Below are 12,286 nucleotides of genomic sequence, written 5' to 3'. Positions count from 1 at the left end.
AGGACTTTGTTGTTGTTGTTGTTGTTGACAGTTTTATAGATCAGCTTGGGGAAATTTGACATCATTATCATGTTAAAAATTCTGTCTGAACCATCCAAAAATGGCTCCCATTTGTTCAAGTCTTTTTGTTGTTTCCTTTGAAGATGCTTCACGTTTGACTTTACTGAGATCTTGTAATGTTCTTCAAGAGTTCTAAGAAATTTTATTATTTTTGTTACCATTATTAAGGAAGTCCTTTTGATTTATAATTTAGTCTTATTTTAGTATATACAAAAGGTAAAATGTTTTCTACTCAGCTACCAGACTCTGATTTTCTTATGGTTTCTAATAGTACTTCACTTAATATTTTTGTGTTTTCCATTTATACAGTCATGTCTTCCAGTTTGCATACCTCTTTTTATGTCTTGCTTGCATTGTCTAGTATTTCTAGAATAATGTTAAAATATATTGGCTACAATGAACTGGGTTGAGATATATACATTTAGTTAATCATATTAAGGAGTATCTGTTGACCCCTGTTTTTTAAAAAAATTAGTCAAGGTTGCATGTTGAATTTTATCACATGCCTTTTCATTTTCTATGGAGATGATCATATGATTTTTCTCCTTTGACCTTTTAATATGAATTTTATTAATATATTTTGTACCATCCTTAAATTCCTGAAATAAACTCTACTTGACCATATGTATTACTCTTTCAATGTATTTCCAGATTATTCCATATTTTATTTAGATTTGCATCTGTATTCATCAGTGCAATTAGTCATGTGTGTGTTTGTGCATGCACCTTTGAGCACTACTTTTAAGAAGCTTTGTTATTGATTTTATGCTGGTAAATTGGAAATATTTTTCTTTCTCCTGAGTTCTGGAACAGTTTGCATAACAATGGAATTTTCCTTAAGATTTCAGTGAAATTACCTGGTGCTGGTCAATGTTTGGCAAATAGCTCTTTAACAGCTCTTTTGGTATTTATGGTAACTGGTGTGTGTAGTTTCTGTGTCTTAGCTAGGACCATCAACCATCCATATTGTCCAGGTTTTCAAGTTCATTTCCCAGTGGTGAGCAGAGTTACCCCTTCCTCTTTTGTGTGTGTGGCTCTTTCCCCTGAGTATGTATTATGCTTGCTCCCTTATTTTCTTAATTAAGATAGCTAGTAGTTGGCCTAATTTGCTGTTTTTGTTTGCTTGTTTCACCCCAAGTGGTATGCTTTGAGTGTCTCTTTTATTATTTTTCTGTTTTCCAATTAATTGATTTCCTTAAATAAATGTCCTACTTTTTGCTTTCCTTATTTTGTTGTTGTTTTTTTAACTCCTTGTTAGCATTCAATTTAATCGTTTTTATATTTTCTTAATTATTAATATGAGATTTAATTCTGTTCAGTTCAGTCACTCAGTGTGTCCAACTCTTTGCAACCCCATGAACTGCAGCACGCCAGGCCTCCCTGTCCATCACGAACTACCAGAGTTTACCTAAACTCATGGCCATTAAGTTGATGATGCCATCCAGCCATCTCATCCTCTGTTGTCCCCTTTTCCTCCTGCCCTCAATCTTTCCCAGCATCAGGGTCTTTTCAGATGAGTCAGCTCTTCGCATGAGGTGGCCAAAGTATTGGAGTTTCAGCTTCAGCATCAGTCCTTCCAATGAACACCCAGGACTGATCTCTTTTAGGATGGACTGGTTGGATCTCCTTGCAATCCAAGGGACTCTCAAGAGTCTTCTCCAACACCACAGTTCAAAAGCATCAATTCTTCTGCACTCAGCCTTCTTTATAGTCCAACTCTCACATCCATACATGACTACTGGAAAATCCATAGCCCTGACTAGATGGACCTTTGTTGACAAAGTAATGTCTGCTTTTTAATATGCTGTCTAGATTGGTCATAACTTAATTCTGAGCACTGCTTAAATAGGCCAAAACACTTAGGTGTATTAGTGTTGTCATTACTTTTATATTCCAGGTGTTCTGTTTTTATTTCCTCCTTAACCCACAAGATGTATAAAAGAAGCCTTTTTTCCTTTTTTTGCTATGTATTGTTTTTTGTTTTACCAAATAATAGCAGATTCGGTGTGGGTATTGGTACTGTTTTCTGATTGCTTTATTCTCTTTTTTTTTTTTTTTTTTTTTTGGCATCAGAATCAGAGAATGTTATGTGTATTATATTTACTGTGGGGAGTTTATTATCTTTCCTTAACTTTTAATATCCAGGATCATTTTTTTTGACGTACATTCCCTGTTTACAGGATGTAGATTTTATTAGATATTACTCAGTATATCATGTACCATTTAGATCTTCTCCCCTGTACTCTGTCTTATCAGTCTGTCCGTCAGAGCTCCAGTGTTGGTATGAAGGAAGAGGGGCAACCACAGGGCTGTGTCACACAGGCTCAGAGGTCGCAGCCCCGCCTGAGCTCATGTCACTCACTAGGACTGAGAACATAAGCACGTGATGAGAGGAGTCTTCCAGCAAGACGTTGGGGTTTCAGCTGCTACTACTGCTTACCACTGTCATCCATTGTTAAGCTGGAAATAAGTGCATACGACGTTTAGAATAAAGGGAAAAGGAGCAGAGTGAATTCACTAGGTGTTCATTGAGTCTCTACCACAGACCCAGCGATGCTGCGGTGACCTGCCTGCTGCTCGCCACTCAGGTTGCTTGGCCATTCCCTGACCCTTCCTCCAGAATTCCAGGGAGAAAAGGACCGCAGCCTGACCCATTTTACTCAAGTGGGCCCCTGTTCAAAAACTGATGGACATCTCTGCACAAGCTTCTTAGGACCTACTCTCAGAAGGGCCAAAATAACACTTCTACCGTATTCTGTTGGTCAAACAAACCACTAAAACCAACCCAGATTCCACAGAAAGACAAATAGACTCCACTCCATAGTAGACATAGCCAAGAATTTGTGACATCTGTAATCCATCTCAGGAGAGTACCTGATGCGTAAGAAACACCAAATTGCCAGAATTAATATCTTAAGCAGAAAAACAGTGCTACGGTCCCAGTAAGGGTCACTTGTGAACTTCCCTGGTGGTCTAGTGGTTGGGAGTCTGCCAGTGCCAGGGACACGCTTCTGATCCCTGGTCCAGGAAGATCCCACATGCTGCAGGGCAACTAAGCCCACTCACCACCACTACTGAATCCAGTGCTCCAAAACAAGCCACTGCAGTGAGTGAGACGCCCACACTCCAAAACCCAGAGTAGCCTCCCCTCACTGCAACTAGAAAAAGCCCATGTGCAGCACAGAACACCCAGGGCAGCCAAGAATAAATAATGTTTTAAAAAAACATTTGCTAAAAGGATATCACATTAACTCAGCTCCTCTGTCATATGTCAAGTACATTAATCGTGCATATCTTGGTTATTAGAAATACAACAATTAGCCTTAGTGTATTTGGATGAGAAACCACAGCACTGGTGCAAATTTAGATAAGCATATTTAGGCAGTATGAATGTTAATGTTATTAATATTTTTCAACTAAGTTTATATGTTATTGTAACCTATGGCTTCCTTCATAGCTCAGTCGGTAAAGATTCCACCTGCAATGCAGGAGACCTGGGTTCAGTTCCTGGGTTGGGAAGATCCCCTGGAGAAGGAAATGGCAACCCACCCCAGTATTCTTGCCTGGAGAATTCCATAAACAGAGGAGCCTGTCGGGCTACAGTCCATGGACTCGCAAGAGTCTAACATATTTTTTTTATTTTTAGAGGCAATGTTGTGGATAAAAACAGCCACATTGCCTGCCCTACTCCTTCCTATCATGCAATCTTCAGTAAGTCCCTTAATCACGCTGCGCTTTAGATCTTCATCTATCAATGGGGATGACGGGCCTCTTGGAATATTACTGTATGTAAAGCTCTTGAAGCAGTGCCTGGCTTATCGTAAGGACTACATCTTTGCTGTTACTGTCATTGAATGTTAAACAGAAAACATCTCTGAAGCTTGAATTAGATGAGATCTTGTATGTGAAAGGTCCAGAAATACTCATGGTTTCTGAAGATCATGAAGATGTGCTTCCTGGGTGCTTCTGAGGGCAACCACTTCCCCTGGGATCATGAACGTGAACCAGCAACCCAGAATAAACATCAGAATGGGAGCAAGAAAAAGGGAAAAGAAACCGTAGCAGCCCATTTGTGATGAGTTCAAGGGAGTTCCAAGACCCAAGAGACAGGACCTTGCTGAACCTGGGATCTGAGGAAATTGCCATAGTGACTGAATCTGGAGAAGGGTCTTCAGGGGTCTCCTAGAACAGCAGTAATTTTAGATCACTTAGTCCCCTGTAGAAAGGATAATTAGTGGCTTCCCTGATGGCTCAGGTGGTAGAGAATCTGCAATGCAGGAGACCCAGGTTTGATCCCTGGGTCCCTCCTCCCTGGAGGAGGGCATGGCAACCCACTTCAGTATTCTTGCCTGGAGAATCCCATGGACAGAGGAGCATGGCAGGCTACAGTCCATGGGGGTCACAGAGAATCAGACACGACTGAGCAACTAACTTTCACTTCACTTTCAGTCCCCTCACTGGAGCAAATGTGTGTACTCAACATCCAGAAGGAGAGAAGCCTCCTTCTGAGGGTTTGGGGAAAGAAGAAAACAGGCCACTTGTCTCTGAGCAACTGCACCAGCCTTGGCCTGACTCCTTTGACTTCCTGTTCCGTGAGGCAAATGTGGTAGGAGTCTCACTCACCCATGGAGAATGACATTCCTAACTCCTCCACAGGTTCTGAAGTTGAGAATAACAACAGTGGTTGGGAAGATTATGTGAGACAATGTATGTAAAAGCCAGTTAGAATAGTGACTGTGAAGTGCAGTGTGAGTGCTCCATAAACAATAAAGGAGGCTACATGATCATGTCTTCCAGCACCAGCTGTTTATATCTTGGACTTTCCTATAAGCTTTTGTTTGAAAAAAGTGGTTTGAGAATTAATAAACTTTGGAAACCAGTGCTAGAACATGACAAGAGTAATTTGCCCTAATTTAGGGCATGCATGGTTTGTTGTTATCGTTCAGTCACTAAGTCATGCCCAACTGTTTGCAACCCTGTGGACTACAGCACACCAGGCTTCCCTATCCTTCACTGTCTCCCAGAGTTTGCTCAGATTCATGTCCACTGAGTCACTGAGATATCTAACACATCATCCTCTGCCACCCCCTTCTCCTTTTGCCTTCAACCTTTCCCAGCATCAGGGTCTTTTCCAGTGAGTTGGCTCTTTACATCAGGTGGCCAAAGTATTGGAACTTCAGCTTCAGCATCAATCCTTCCAATGAATATTCAGGGTTGATTTCCTTTAGGATTGTCTGGTTTGATCTGCTTGCTGTCCAAGGGAATCTCAAGAGTCTTCTCCAACATCACAATTTGAAAGCATCAGTTCTTTGGCACTCAGCCTTCTTTGTGGTCCAACTCTCACATCTGTACATGACTATTAGAAAAACCACAGTTTTGACTGTAAGGACCTTTGTCAGCAAAGTAATGTTTCTGCTTTTTAATACGCTGTCTAGGTTTGTCATTGGTTTTCTTCCAAGAAGCAAGTGTCTTTTAATTTCATGACTGCAGTCACCATCCACAGTGATATTGGAGTCCAAGAAAAGAAAATCTGTCACTGCTTCCAATTTTTCTCCATCTATTTGCCATGAATTGATAGGACCAGATGCCATGATCTTAGGTTTTGAATGCTGAGTTTCAAGCCAGCTTTTTCACTCTTCTCTTTCACTTTCATCAAGAGACTCTTTAGTTCCTCTTTGCTTTCTGCCATTAGGATGGTGTCATCTGCATATCTGAGGTTATTGATATTTCTCCCAGCAACCTTTATTCCAGCTTGTGCTTCATCCAGCCCAGCGTTTCTCATGATGTACTCTGCATATAAGTTGAATAAGCAGGGTGACAATATACAGCCTTGATGTACTCCTTTCCCAATTTGGAACCAGTCCATTGTTGTATGTTCAGTCCTGCCTATTGCCTCTTAACCTGCATATGTGCCTTGGAAGGAATACTCCCATGTGCTCACGAGAGGCTAAAACCCAAAGAAGCTTAATATCCTCCCAGAAAGGAACATGTAAGCTTTACTAAGGGAAAATAATAGAGTGTAATGGGAAAGCATGGGCTTTGGAGTCAGACACATTACAGTTTGAATCCTGGTTCTGCTACTTTAGATGTTTTAGAACTGAATGAATCACTCGATCTCACTAAATCTTATTGTATCATCTGGAAAGTGGGATAACATACATGCTTAAGGATTAAACGAAAGAAATAAGAGGTTGAAATAAATTTTAATTGTCATTATTACAGACTCATTATCCAAATTAAAATGATCTTTTTTCCCAAACTCCCCTCCACTGAGTGTTATGCATTTTGTATATTAGTAGAGTTTTAAGAGCATATTTCATATAGTAAGAAATATGTCCTGTTTTTCTTGATTACATGGCTATATCTCAATGAAAGGTAGATTCACTAAACAAAAGAGTGACATTTTAGCATAGACTTCTTTATTTTATTATAAAAAAGCCAAAATTATGAACTTCCATTGAACCCAGACCAAGCAATATATGGTTACATGCTGTGGACTTAGAACATGTGTTGAGCAAGTATAAATAAAAGAAATACAAAGAAGCTATTTCTATTCAAAAATTATGGTAACATATTAAGCAATTTTCAAAAACTTTTCTCCATTTCACTACAGTACCAAATTTTATTTGAATATTTATATTTCTCTCATAGGACCTCTATACCTAGGTCAGGAAGATCCCCTGGAGGAGGGCATGGCAACCCACTCCAGTATTCTTGCCAGGAGAATCCCATGGACAGAAGAGCCTGGCGGGCTACAGTCCATAGGGTCACAATGAGTCAGACTTAGCTGAAGCGACTTAGCACTCACAAGCTACTACTCTACGAATAATCTTCCTTATTTTTCAGAAAAGTAGTTGTTTTATTAAATTAGAGACAAAATGTATCATCTTCATCTACTTAGCAGTATAATGAAGTGGTTGGGGGTACCACTGGCTTTGAGATCTGAGTAACTAACTATATTACTTTGGCAATGAATCTCTCCGAGCCATAGTTTTTACATATGTAAAACAGCAGTAATATTCCTACCTCATGGAGTTCTATAGAGATTAGATGTCATATACAAGGGCCTTGCCTAGCCCAGCGCCCAGTGTATTAAAATTCAACAAATAGTCCATAAATATTTGTACACTCAGTAATCATGCTCAAGCTATATGCTCTTTAAATCATAATGTGAAAACTTCACATTAAATCATAATGTGAAGACTATATTTGATAACTCTAGAAAGTCATCATTTCGTAATATGAAATTGTACATTACAGATGTCCACCAAGGATGCATTAGTCATATTCAAGAGAACAAGATAACAAGCTGTTTGCCCTTCCAACTTTAAAGGATAACAGCTGTCCATAACAGAGATAAAAGCTCACCAGGAATGGCTTGAAAGAAGTGAAAGTGTTAGGCACTCAGTGGTGTCCAACTCTTTGTGACCCCATGGACTGTAGCCCACCAGTCTCCTCTGTCCATGAATTCTCCAGGCAGGAATATGGGTTGCCATTCCCATCTCTAAGACATCTTCCCAACCCAGGGATTGAACACAGATCTCCCACATTGCAGGTGTATTCTTTCTCATCTGAGTCACCTGGGAAGGAGTGGCTTACTGTTTATTTGTAGCAAATTACTGAGCAGACCAAAGAAATAGTTGGGCTTTACAAGAAACCGCTTTAGTGGTTTATTTCAGCATTACAGTTATTTATTTTTCAACAGATAATTGAATACTTGCTTTCATAACACTCAAATGAACTTTGAATTCTTATTGATACAAACCAAGTACTAAAAAGTCCTGCATAGAATCTTGCATGTGATGTTGACAAGGTGAAAATGAAGTTAGTGAACTCCTTATGTACCGCTGTGGTCTGTGATAGGTCTTGGAATACAAAGATAAATACCATGCAGTTTTCATTTTCCAGAAACTCACAGATTAGTGCCCTTAGGTACACAGTTATGCAACAGATAGGTAGTTGGTATTATCCTTGACCTTAAACCATATTTTCACTGTTTGCCTTGGCTGATGCTCAATATCTCTCACTGAAAAACAGTAACTTTTCTCCTGAGATGTCTTTAAGATAAAAGTTTTAATAGAAGGGAGATTTCACCATACAACATAATTTCCCTTCCAGTTACATCAGAGAAATAAAGTATAAAACAAGATGGCACAGACAGGACAGACACAGAAAGGTTCTATTTCAGAGGGCACGGGCCTGGGTGGGACTGCCGTTGTTGTTCAGTTACTAAGTCATGTCCGACTCTTTGCGACCCCATGGACTGCAGGACACCAGGCTCCCCTGTCCTTCACCATCTCCTGGAGTTGGCTCAAACCCATGTCCATTGAGTCAGTGATACCATCCACCCATCTCACCCTCTGTCGCCCCTTCTCCTGGGTGGAACATGTGCGGGTAAAAGGAGCTGCCCCTTGACTACTGTCTCTCTGTATCTCATGCTCTTCCTTGAACCCTGATTCCTTCAACATCCAGGGCATCAGTCCATCTACGTAACTGGAGACAGTGTCCTGAGGACTCCAGAACAGAACCTACTATCCCTGCTTCAGCCGCAACTGAGGTCACGCCCAGGACCCCCCAGGATTCCTCAGAAAGTTGAGGTAAATGCTAGTAAGGGTCGCCTTGAATTTCTTTAGCTTTAGACCTTGACAGCATCAAGAGCAGGGCATAGGAATAGTTTTATACTAAGTTGCAGAACCAAAGACCGTAAACTTTCCAGAAGATACCCTGCAGCTTACTTTGTTTTCAAGTCTCAAGTCAACAAAATACAAAGGACTGAAAGCAGATCCTTGTTGCCAGGGGCCAAGGCTGGTGAGAGGACTCACCAGCAAACAAGCCGCTGGAAACTTTTTGGGGTGATGAAAATATTTTCTATCTTGATTGTGGTGCATGGTCACATGAGTGCCTGTCTCTCTCAGAATTCATAGCACTGTACACTTTAAAAGATGGATTTTACTCTCTATGCTGTATTGTTTGTTAAGAAAATAAATATATGAAGTGTAACATTCAAACCCTATTTGGTCTATGTAGCAAAGTCCAAATACCTTTTAAAAATTATTTCCTCTTGCTTCTTAAAAAGACTTTGTCAAAATGAAATTTCAAAGACAGTGATTTCTACACCCTCGTGTTCATTGCAGCATTGTTTATAATAGTCAAGACACAGAAGTCAAGACATCAACACACGAATGGATAGAACAGTTTGGCATATACTTGTCATCGTTGTTCAGCTGCTAAGTCTGACTCTTTGTAACCCGTGTGTATGTGTGTGTGTGTCATATACTAAGTCTGACTCTTTGTGACCTCTTATGCGCGTGTGTGTGGCATATATATACTCAATGTATAAAAATGAATAAGCAGTAACGTCAATCAAATAGAATTGGGAAACCAGAGAGGGAGCTCTCACATCCTGCGCTGATAGCAGAGCCTGGGGCAGTAAAGACTCCTCTCCTTTCAAGAACTCAGCCAGTGAAAAGCCATGGACTCTTGGTTTACTGAATCCAACTTCCTTTTCTTGTCTACAAAAGCATTCTCCTTCCCTTACCCTGCGAGACTTGCCTGTGGCTCACCATGGTTGGAGACTCAAATTGCAATTCTTTTTGATCCCAAATAAACCCGTCTCTGGTAGAGAAACATCTGACAGCCTATTTGTTACAGGACAACAAATGGAATTTTTTTTTTTTTAAGTCTCTCAGTCATGTCCAACTCTTCTGTCCATGAAATTCTTCAGGCAAGAATACTGGCATGGGTTGCCATTCTCCTCTACAGGGGATCTTCCCAACCCAGAGCTTGAACTCAGGTCTCCCACATTGCAGGCTGATTCTTCACTGTCTGAGCCACCAGGGAAGTGGCAACAAATGGAACTGTATTCCATGACATGAAAAAGAAGGAAATCCTGCCATTTGCAACACAATGAATGGACTGTGAGGATATTATGCTAAGTAAAACAGGTCAGAGAAAGACAAACACTGCATGATATCATTCATAGGTAGAATCTAACGAAGCATCTCACAGAAACAGAAAACAGATGGGTGGCTGCCATGAGCAGGGCTGCAAATGCGGGAAGACAGTCAAAAGGTACAAACTTCCAGTTACAAGATGAATAAGTTCTGGGGACAATGTACATTAACTATAGCATGGTGACCACGGTTAACAATACTGTACTGTGCACTTGAAAGTTGCTAAGAGAGTTCATTTTAAATGTTCTCACCATATACACATACACAAAGCTGTAATGGGGAGGTGATTGCTGCGTTAACTCACTTTATTGTGGTAAACATTCTGTAACATGTACATACATCAAATCATTCTGTGTAGCCCTTAAACTTATACAATGGTTATATGTCAATTATATTTCAATAAACCTGGAAAAAATTCTCCTCAAGATCAGTATTGTGGATCTCACATTTTAAAAAGCAAAGCTATGGGGCTTCTCTGGTGGTCTAGTGGTAAAGAATACACATCAAAATTCAGGGGACATGGGTTTGATCCCGGTCTGGGAAGACCCCACATGCCGAGGGGCTACTAAGCCCATGTGCCACAACGACTGAGCTCACGCCCCACAATTACTGAAGCCTGCACCCTGAGAGCCTGTGTTCTACAACAAGAGAAGCCACCGAAATGAGAAGCCCGAGCACCGCAAGGAACAGTAGCCCCCTCTCGCCACAACCAGAGAACGCCAGAGCAGCAGTGGCGACCCAGCACAATCAAACATAAATAAATAAACCTTTTTTAAAGTGAAACTATTAAGAAGAAGAAAATGCTAGAATAGAAATGAAACCGTTGGTTAAAAATAACATCTGATGAGCACAGTGCTACAGACTTTACATGACCTACCTAATTTAAAGTATACAGCCCTTATGGGTTGCTACCACTGTTCAAAAAAAAAAAAAAAATCAAGAGGCATAGAATTAAGAAGGTTAACCAAGAATCCACAGATGACAGATGATAAAGCCAGAACTCAAATCTAGAGCAGTCTGGCTCCAAAGTACAAGGTGTTTAACCTTACTTTATTATATTCTTTCCTGGTGGCTCAGACGGTAAAGAATCTTCCTGCAATGCAGGAGACCCAGCGTTAATCCCTGGGTCAGGAAGATCCTCTGGAGAAGGAAATGGGAACCCCGCTCCAGTGTTCTTGCCTGGAGAATCCCATGGACAGAGGAGCCTGACGAGCTACAATCCATGGGGTCACAAAGAGTCAGACACGACTGAGCAACTAACACACACTCATATTCTTTCTAATCAAGGGGGCACTTCCTTTATTTCCTTAAGTATTATAACATTGCTGAAAAATATTTTGCTAAGAAAGCTCAAAATAACTGGGAAGCCATAGCACTGTATGAGTGAGGTCAAAGGGCAGGAGTTTCTGGATGTACATATTAGTGTTGCTGGCAAAAGGGCAGAAGAAACCTCTGAGCTGTGGCATCTTTTTGTTCAAGGGGGACAATGATAGGCACTGACATTGGCTGAATTATGTGCCCCAGAGATACCTGGATGTCCTTCTTGTCCCTGGAATGTTGCTTTCTATGGTAAAAGGGACTTTGCAGAGGTGGCCAAGTGAAGGATTTACTGAAATGGAAAGATTATCCTGGATTATCTCAGTGGCACGTCCTGCAAGTTTCCCCCCAGGGCAGGTCAATGTTGGTGTGTTGGACCTGGACCCCCCACATTTCTTAACTTGTTAGAGGAAGGAGCTTTTTATTCAAGCTCATGCTATGAGCTATCTGAGGAAAAACGGATGACTCCCCAATATTTAGCTAACAGTCTGCATGAGCTTTGTAGCCCCCAGTCAGAAGTGCTAGAGGTGTAAAGAGTGATGGATGTGGGAATTTTGTGATGGTAGGAGTCAATGCTCATCTGTTTGTGTAACCTGAAGCCCAAGTGTGGCCAGGATTTGAACTTGGCATTAGAGTTTGGTCTCACATGAGTAAATTGTGTGTGTGCTTGGTTGCTCAGTCGTGTCCCAACTCTTTGTGATCCCCTGGACTGTACCCTGCCAAGGTCCTCAGTCTGTGGGATTCTGCAGATAAGATTACTGGAGTGGGTTGCCATTTCCTTCTCCAGGGGATCTTCCCGACCCAGAGATCGAACCTGGGTCTCCTGCTTTGCAGGCAGATGCTTTACTGTCTGAGTCACCAGGGAAGCCTAACAAGCTCTTGTCAACCTAGCTCCTCATGTTTCATTTGAGGAGCCTGAGAGTGACTTGTCCAGACTCACACCAGAAGCTGGCATC

Source organism: Bos mutus, chromosome 14 (genome assembly GCF_027580195.1).
Source record: "Bos mutus isolate GX-2022 chromosome 14, NWIPB_WYAK_1.1, whole genome shotgun sequence".
NCBI classification, from domain to species: Eukaryota; Metazoa; Chordata; class Mammalia; order Artiodactyla; family Bovidae; genus Bos; species Bos mutus.
The sequence above is the reverse complement of the archived record's forward strand: the minus strand, read 5'-3'. Positions refer to the sequence as shown.